This window comes from Montipora foliosa, chromosome 9 (genome assembly GCF_036669935.1).
Source record: "Montipora foliosa isolate CH-2021 chromosome 9, ASM3666993v2, whole genome shotgun sequence".
Taxonomy (NCBI): Eukaryota; Metazoa; Cnidaria; class Anthozoa; order Scleractinia; family Acroporidae; genus Montipora; species Montipora foliosa.
This window is the reverse complement of record NC_090877.1, coordinates 29,655,608-29,665,242: the sequence shown is the minus strand read 5'-3', so window position 1 is coordinate 29,665,242 and position 9,635 is coordinate 29,655,608. Positions and strand designations below refer to the sequence as shown.

Sequence of the window (9,635 nt, the reverse complement as noted above, 5' to 3'; positions counted from 1 at the left end):
GCTTGTTTATCTTCCCGAGACATGACAGTCTTAGGGCAGGAACACTCTTGCGGTCATACTCCAAGTCATTCCAGTTACTAAATTTCTCTAGAGTCAATGGCTTCATGCAGATGATGGTCCAGATTGTGCTGGCTTTCCTTGTCTTGTCAGAGCCGATCACAAACCATCCTAACCTTGTTCTTTTGCGCACAGGTTCAAAGGGAAGGTTCAAAGGGAAGGTTCAAAGGGAAGACCCATTCTCTGCGTGTATATGGCTGTATTGCATGCCAAGAATTAGGTCTATTGGCCCAGCCTTGTGCTGGAAAGTGACGTCCATGAAGTGAGGGAAAGTGTATAGCCATTTATGATCAAGAGTTAGTACACTGTAAATTGTTTTCTCAATCTCATGGGCTTCTAATTTGAACTATTCACTGCCCTCCAATGGTGAGAGCCAGAAATTGAAACCCTCGCCCACTGTTGAGTCCAAGAAGGTGGGGCAGTTAAAGGGTTTGTGCTGTCCTTGGCAAACCTTGGCTTTGTGGGGAATGACCACCATGTCTTTGTTGGCTGCCTGCAAGAGATTCACTTCTTATATGTTTGTGTTCTCTTTGGATTTCTCTGGGTCAAATTCTGCCTTGACTCGTTTCCTAATGAAGTCACTTATATGCTGCAAGGAAGGAAGCTGCCCTCTCTCTCTAATATCACCACAGGGAGACAACCCTAAGGATGTGAGAGCATGTGACGTCATGTTCTTTTGAGACAGTCGTAACAGCCGATTCAACTAATCAAGGAAAATGTTCCATTAAAACTTCAAATTACGATGTTTCTTTTTGAAAACTCATTTTATGGACATCCAGTAAATTTCTACTCCGTCATTAGATAAATCATTTTCCCACTGATCTAGCACTTCATGTTCTTCTTCGTCATCCACAAAGTCATACAGTTCCCTGTTTTGATCTCGTACGGTTTCATAATCCTTATGAAGATGTTCAATCTCCCTTTTCAAGCGCCTCTGATTGTCCTCTCCCTGACCTTTATCAATGATTTCTAGAAGATGTTTTATTGCCCGTGTGACTCTTTGGCTGCTTTGCGCCCTCTTCTTCTTTAACAGGATGGCTGGATTGGTGTCTTCAGAGCTAGTTTCCTGTCCTGTGCCTTTGGATGCCATGTGTTGATACTTGAGGAAACACATAAAATTGTTCAAACCCAATTCGCAAATAATAATATCCTTCAGGGCCTGGTTGTTTGAAAGCAGATGAACTCAATCCGGAATTAGCGTTTCGTTGGTTTGTTTTTGTTTTTCAAGATTGACATCTTCTAATGTAAAGTTTTGCCAAATATCAGCCTTGAACAGCATTTGGGAGTAGAAAAATTAACTCCTCGGTTACTTTTTATACTGGGATGAGCGTTAATTGGCTTTTAAAGAACCGGGCCCAGAAATTTAGGTAAGAATGATTACGCACAAACGGCACAAGGATTCCATTAATATTTTATTCTGAAAGAAAGGTAAACTGCTACCATTTTAACAGATTACTTGAAACATTTTGATCATATTTTTATCCAACAACAGCTTATTTGGACTGTGCAATCAAAGAAACCATAACGCATGATAACTGAAACAAGTAAAATGCGATACAACATTTTGGTACCCAAAGGGTACATCCTTTTGCAGTTATAACAAATTTGGCAAATCTTAACTAGTACTAAGCTGACCGAAGTGACGGTAACTTTCCTTTCGCTGACCGCGGTGTGTCGAGATACAAACGACAAACGCTATATTGAAAACGTGAAAGGTGATACAATTCTTAAACTATGATCAAAGTGTTGATCAAAAATGTTAAAGTGCCCCTGTGACCAAAAAGCAATTCATATTTTTCTTTGGATTTCAAAACCATGTTAACAAAACACTAAGTGACCCACGTTTTAAGCCTTGATTTCAAAAAGAAACCTCTTTATTTTAACTGGAATTTTCCTATTTAATGGTCCGCCATTACGAACATTATGTTCTTGAGAGAGCTGGATCGAGGAGAAAATGACGTCAAAGGCTCACTAGTTTAAGAATGCAATACATGTATACGCCGCAGAATTATTATGCAGCACGGGAGTTTTGGGCTTTCAGACTTTTAAACTCACGCTTTGCATATATAATAAGCTGCGTTTACACGCTGAAATTTTAAGCTAGTGAGCCTCTGACGTCACGTTTCCCTGGATCCAACCGTCTGAGGTCCAATCGGTCAGTTTTGAACGTGAGTAATGGAGGACCGTGAAATCCAAAACTTACACCCAAAGTAAACGGCCTTTGGATAAAAATCAAAGCTCAAAATTTTGCCAGTCAGGTGTTTAGCAAACACACTTTCAAAATCTGAAGGAAAAAAGGAAGTGGTTTTTTTGATCACAGGGGCACTTAAATCATCAGTTCATAATCAGTGATAGTAATCAAAGTAAAATTTGAAAAACAGAACAATAAAGCGTAAGTTATTCACAACAACAATGCGCATGCAGTGTAAGTACATGTATATTTATAATCAATTCAATTCTTTCAGTAGTACTCATTTGAGGGGTGACTAGTCCATAGGCTGAGGTCAGTGTTTTCAGCTCTCCCTTTGAACGATCGAATTATATATGAAATGGATCATATATGAACTGCGGATATGATCTCCTTTTGAAGTTGGGTGATCACATATGTGAGCATTGAGCCCCAGGCTACTGATTTTATCAAAATCAAGAAATAATTAAACACAGCCCTGTGTATTCTTTGGATTTTAATAATCTCAGCCCCTCTTTTTCAGCTTGGATATTTTTCTCCTTTCCCTTTTTCTCCTCAAATAACAATTATTTTCCTTCAGTACCTTTATTCAGAAAGTGTGAATATGTAGTTGTTTGTCAAAATAATGCAAACAAAATAAAGGGGGCCCACACAAACAGTGTGTTTGTATGTTCGAAATATAAAGAAATGTATGGGAAATATTGAAGAGTCCTAATATCGTAAAGTTACATTGAGAAATGACTGTTAAAGCTCAAGATAAACGTAAACCTACCTCAGTTGTTGTGTATTGTCATTTCTGCGGCTGAAAATGGCGATTTGAGCGACTGCTCCAGTGCCAAACCGATTTTCACCCAGAAATTATAATTGCCGGGCTTTCAAATCGAACACCAGATAAACTGAAAGGTTAACGCTTCTTCTCGTGCGATTCAATCGAAGATCCATTCAAAATGCAAGCGCTAGCCGCCAAGAAATTTTCGAGAAATGCAGCTTTTCAAGTGACCAACAACCGTGGCTGAGATTTCGTGGGACACCGAGCAACCGTCACACTGTTTGCTCCACACTGATTGGATGATGCAAAACAATCATCCAATCAGTGTGGAGCAAACAGCGTGACGGTTACAGATTTCACAACAGGTTGAATGTAGTGCAAATACTCTAATGAGCAAATAAAGTTGTTTTGGGTTTACAGGCACTTACAGTTGGGGCTACAATCTTGGACAAAAAGGGTTGAGAATATTAAAAACGGGTTATTTTGCGCACTATGTCCTCAATATTGCACATTATTTGCCATCCCCCTCCCCCCTACAACTATTGTTGATAAGCCACGGTTTGACATGCTTTGTTTCGTCTAGCAACATTGAGCAGGGGGGGTGGGGGCAAAAACAGAGCTTCTTTATCTTCCTTGTGATCGGAGTTTAGCCCAAAAGCAGAGTTTTCTCAACAATTTTGTCCAAGATTGTATTTGGTATAAACTATCAAATATCTGTGTATACGAGAGTGTGAACACTCATATGTTTATAGTATGTAAAACGCGTCTTCTCATAGCCGATACACATTAAGTTGTCAAGGATTACTTGTCATACAATAACATTGCCTGAAACAAACATTATTAGCCCATGTACGTGAATTGTTTACATAAGATAGGGTTCTGTTAACTTTACTTTACTGCACTGCGAATTGCTGTTCTTTTACATCGTGGAATTCATACATTAGTACGATTAAGAAGTAAGAGATCTACTGAGTCCTATAACGAGGACAATGTTAAGGAGTTATATCAAAACCAGTCGGCCTTGCCCTAGCTGTTTTTGCCCACTTTGGTTTACACTGATCAATACATGTATGTATATACAGATATGAAATTATCGCAGATATATTTATGTAAGATTACACACAATAAGAAAATTGCACGGTTAACAACGGTTAATTTTGTGTGTTCTTTAACTGACATAGATTTACGGCAAAGGAATGAGAAATTTTGGTCGGTTTGCCATCCCCCTCCCCCCTACAACCAATGTTGATAATCCCCGGTTCGACATGCTTTGTTTCGTCTAGCAACATTGAGCAGGGGGGGGGGGGGGGGTGGGGGCAAAAAGAGAGCTTCTTTTTCATCCTTGTGATCGGAGTTTAGTCCAAAAGCAGAGTTTTGTCAACAATTTTGTCCAAGATTGTAGCTTTAGTCAATATGGCTATGAGAAGGCTGATTTACAGATGTTCACTGTCTAGCTTGCTGGCTATTGCAGTTTTAAATGTTGCTTTTTCTAGCCCTGGATATTTTTATTTTCACGGCTTAACACAAATTGGGTAGTGTGATGATATTATTATTTTTATATCACTACAGTATGTTGATGCTAATTTTCGATGTTTGTGCTTTTGTTTGCATGTCATTGTCACGTGCTGTCTCCTTCTTAGATGGTAAGTGTCCTCAACATTTGAAACATTCAGCATCATGTGACATGAAACATCAGTACACACTACGTAAAAGCATTATAAGTTATGTTGTATGTACAAAGACCTCTGTTTGACCCTGATCACTTTTCAACTCTTGGTTTGATGGCAACATTCTGTCCTTTCTCATTTGCTTCCTCTTCCCCTTCCTAATACATCTAAACCATTTTTTACCTGATGTTACTCCATCCTCCAATACTTAAGCAGATGTCCTAGCAAATCTAAGGAGGACCTTGCTAAAACTATAATCTAACAGCGTTTCTTCTCTCTTTGCAGTGTCAAACTTGTGGAAGACTGGATAACCTTGAAGGGTGTATGAGAGGCTGGCATGTGTCTGCTGACCAGGGAGGGAGCAAGATTGATGAAGTCACCAAGTAGTCTCTTTTTGTTACATAGAGGATGTTGACACGATGAATCACAGTTGCTCCTAGCATTTTTTTGCTTCAAAAGGTACCTGATATTGAGGGTGAAAGCCAAGTGAAGACTATTTTCTTTTATAATGAAAAGTAAAATTACTGGTATAATTATCTTGTGGCAGCACAATTCCAGAGACAGTTATATTTTTCCGCAGAATATGAGACATTTTTACAAAGTGATATTTTGGTTTTTTTTAAACATATATTCAACATTCTGTTCGACTGGAATTAATAGCAATTGCATTGGATTATCTATGGTTGATTAAAGGATCACATATTTTTGATGCAATGAATTGTGATGACATTGCAGGATTGTATTTCGGTTTAAAAAGGTACATGTAGAGACATTAGAAGGTTGGATGTGGGAAAGCACTTGCAATAAAATGAGAGGAGTAGGGGGTCATGCATTGGTAAGAGCACGTTCCTGCCACTACTGTTGCCCAGGTTCAAATCCTTGATCATGCAATGTGTGGGTGGGTTACCAGCAGGCTTCTGTACTCTGCTTTGAGAAGTTATTCGTGGGTTACCCCAGTTTGTGGTATTTTTTTCCGTAGACAGCTCTAACAAATGATTTTTGTGCATCCCTCTTAAAATAAAAGCTATTATTATTATTTCTATGGCTTGATTATTTTGTAACTGACCAGGTAGGGCCATTGGGGAGGGGGGGGGGGGAAGTGGGGTTTAAATACTTGACAGGGACAACCAGTTACCCACCAGATAAGCTGCTGCCAATCTTACATCTATGTGCTCACAAAAACCAGCGAGGAAGTTAATGATGTATACATTAAATTCTTTTATCTGTCACATCTTCACAAAGGTCACCCACAACCCATGATAGGAACAAAATCTCAAGTTACATTAGTTATAAGCCCTACAGCACTCCCCCAAATGCAATTTTGTGTTCCAGTACGCTAAATTACATTGCAGCTCAAAAGTAGTTTGACAGTCTTGACTTAATCCTCAAAACTAGATTCTCCTGTCTTGAAGGTCGAGATGTTAGAGTCTCTAGAATAAAAAAACAAGGAGTTCTGGGTTATTAATAAACTTGAACTGGTGGGAGAATTAGCAATTCATCTCCCGAAGAAAAAACAATGACAATATGCATGTAGTATTCAGTTGTTTGTACATGTATATGTCCACTCCAAGCAGGCTCTCAATGTTGCAGTATGGTGTCTTGGTTTGTGACAAGGAAATATATCTTACCAAAATTGAAATGTCACCTAAAAATTGTTCTGCAAAGATATACGAGTTCCAACTGTGTTCTACAGTATCTCAGAACAAACTGGTTCCATGACCATGACTATGTAATTTTTGGAGCCACAGAAGTTTAGCACTTAGATAGACACACGATAGACAACTCAAATTCTGAAGTCTGTGCCTTTGCCTACAGCATGAAAGCTGAAACTTCGTTATATGAAAGATGATCTGACACTTGTTTTTGCTCATGTCCATAATATGCATGAATTGACACAAATCAATTCAGAAATAATTCTTCAAAAACCCGTTAAACAACTCCTTAAAGAAACGAAGACTGAAGGGAACCTGCAAAGAAGTGACCGCCAAGGTAATAGTGATGTTTCTTGTTTATAAACATTGACGTCATTCTTAGACATGCGCACTTTTGTGGTTGGCAAAAAGCCGGCTTTGTTTTGGTTTGATGGCTTCCACGTGTGATTCCAAGTACATAAAAGTTCTCGATCCTGTTGCAAGATTGCGATATCATTTGAAATTAAGCTACAACAAAGGTGCAAGCAGCCTTCCCGATCCACATAATTTGAAAGGATGGACAAATCCCAGTTCTTGGCCAGATTTAACATTTGGGGATCTGTACACGTATTTAATCGAAACGCCGGGTATTTACACGAAGGAGAGTCTAAAGGCCTTCAAGTCCCTTGAAACGTATCAGTTTGTCATCAGTGGCCACGTTGAACCATTGTGGTGTCATTCAGTTGGGGACAATATCCCTTACTGCTTCATTAAAGGGAAAGTAATTCCATCCCAGAGAATAAACGATCAGCTGCACAATGCGTGGGTTTGCCTTCATAACAAAGACGCCAGTCTCCACGCGGCACATTGCACATGTATGGCCGGGTAAGAAAGATGTTGCCGCTTTTTTGGTTACTTTCATTACTACGCATACTGTTGATTTGGAAATGGCATCAACTTAGAAATTTCTAGATTTAATATTTTTTGTAATACTCACTGTTCAGTTAATAAAAGGATGTGAATAAAAAGCGAGACAGACAAGGGGCATTTAAGGGGTTTATTTCCTTTCTCTCGATCGCAGGCTTGGAGAGGTTTGTAGTCATGTCGCTGCTATCCTGTTTAAAGTAGAAGTTGCTGTAAAGCTAGGTCTTACCAAGACTTCCAGCACTAGTGAAGCATGCAAGTGGAACAAAACGTTCAGAGAAAAGGTTAGTTCGTTGCTTGTCATACAAAATGTTCTTGTAGGCACTAATAAGTGTGTGTATGGCAATTGCGTTAAGATAATTTATTTTCATTATGCTTAATTATCATCTTTTCCAATGTTTCAATCAGATAAATCCCAGATAAGTTGCTGAATTTACCGACCTTGTTAAGAGGAATAGGAAAGGAGATGTACCTTCAGTCTCTTACACCCCTTCACCACCCCTTCCTGAGCTGTCTGTGTTAAAAAGCCTAAAGGAAGTATGTCCAAGAGCAGCTTTCTTCAGTTTAATCCCCAAACTTGACCTCGAGGAGACTGACAGTGCAATGGAAGATGAAGATGAGAGAAACCTACCTCAGCAATTGACAGCTCTTTACTCAGATGAATATGCTACACTTTCTAAACGTCAGCTAAGGGAAAAATGCAGCCAGCTTGCTAAAGAATTGCAAGTAACTCCAGAGTAATGCAAAGAGTTGGAGAAAGTTACCAGGAATCAGTCAGTCTGCTCCCTATGGTTTGAGTATGGCAAAGGAAGAATCACAGCAAGCAAAGCACATAGTGTTCTAAAGAGGAAAGAGAGTACACCTCCTGACAACTTACTGAAATCAATTATGGGCTACAAAGCCTATGATCTCTGTAAAATTAAACCGATTCGATGGGGTATTGACAATCAGGCCCGACTGAGGTATATAGAAGAGAAAAAAACTAACTCATGATAATTTTGAATGCAGGTTGTCTGGCTTTCTAATAGATCTTGACAGGCCGTATTTGGGAGCATCAGCTGATAAAATTGCAACATGCAAATGCTGCCCCACAAGAGTTGTTGAAATAAAATGCCCTTTTAAACATAAAGGTGTACTACCAATGGAAGCAGCTGAAAGTGATCCTGATTTGTTTCGAGATAGCAAAGGTCACTTGAAAGATACACATGCATACTACACCCAAATAGAACTAGAGGCACATGTGAATAGGATGGAATTGGGAGACTTTTGTGTCTTCACCAACAAAGATTTGCACATTGTGGAGGGAATCCCTTTAAACAAGCATTTCATAGAACACTCCTTTACCAAACTGGACAGTTTCTTTTTAAATGTAATACTTCCAGAGATCCTTACAAGGAATATGGAAATTTCAGAAATGGGAGATGAAAGCAGTGAGCAAGATGAGGAGCATTTGTACTGTATCTGTAACCAGCCAGAATATGGAAAAATGATCGCTTGTGACAATCCAACATGTGATATTGTATGTTTTCACTATGCCTGGGTCCACATCTGCAGGAAACCAAAAGGAAAGTGGTATTGTCCACATTGTAAAAATGAGGAGTAGAAACTTGACCACTCTTCTTACACTCCTTCATGTACTAGTGATCAATTAATTGATCAATTAATATTCAGACTTGCATAGTCATCAGTAAATACTAGTTAATCAATGTTTGATAATTTGGTACCACCTTAAGGCAAAACAACATTTTAATAACTTTATTATCATTAGTGACACATTATTTTTAAGTATAAGAAATGCAAAGAAACAAAGGAAGTCATTGTTAAACAACCTTTATGTCAAAAGACAAGCTTGTCCTACACAACCTGTTTAATCAAAGTTATATACAGTGATTTTTTAAATAATTAGTCTGTCATGCAATGCTTACGGATGCTACAATATCAGAGCTATTCAATCCATTTTGTTAATAAAAGTTACAATGTATTGATGCACCAGGCATCAGAATACATGTACATTTATTTTGTTAACGAAGGTTGTAAATTAGAAACAGCAGTAGAGATCTTAACTATGTTGTCAATATGAGGAACAAGGGAAAGTGGTAATATTCCAGCAAGTATTTTAAAATTCTTGAGACGTTCCATCATTCTTTCAACATGAATTCGCACCCTTGCTAGTCTTCTAGACTCCTCTACATTTTTCATGCTTAATTGTTTGACTCCTTTTGTAAAACTAGGAATAGCAAGTGTGGCTCCCCTGGATGCCAATTCCTAGTCAATTAAGAAGCCCTTGTCAGCAAGAACTTGGTCTCCATACTCCAGGTTTTTAAGAAAACCAGATTTCTGTGTTATTAGTTAGTCAGATGCCCTTCCCCCAAAAGCATTAGAAATGAAAGATACAGCAC

General features: G+C 38.7%; 1 long non-coding RNA gene across 1 annotated transcript; it reads left to right on the top strand.

Annotated features, from left to right (window-relative positions):
• The first annotated feature begins 264 nt into the window (after positions 1 to 264).
• On the top strand, positions 265 to 5,719 carry LOC137972085 (uncharacterized). Its single transcript, XR_011117028.1, has 2 exons — positions 265 to 4,657; positions 4,967 to 5,719. It is a non-coding gene; the product is annotated as an uncharacterized lncRNA (long non-coding RNA).
• The last annotated feature ends 3,916 nt before the right edge of the window (positions 5,720 to 9,635 follow it).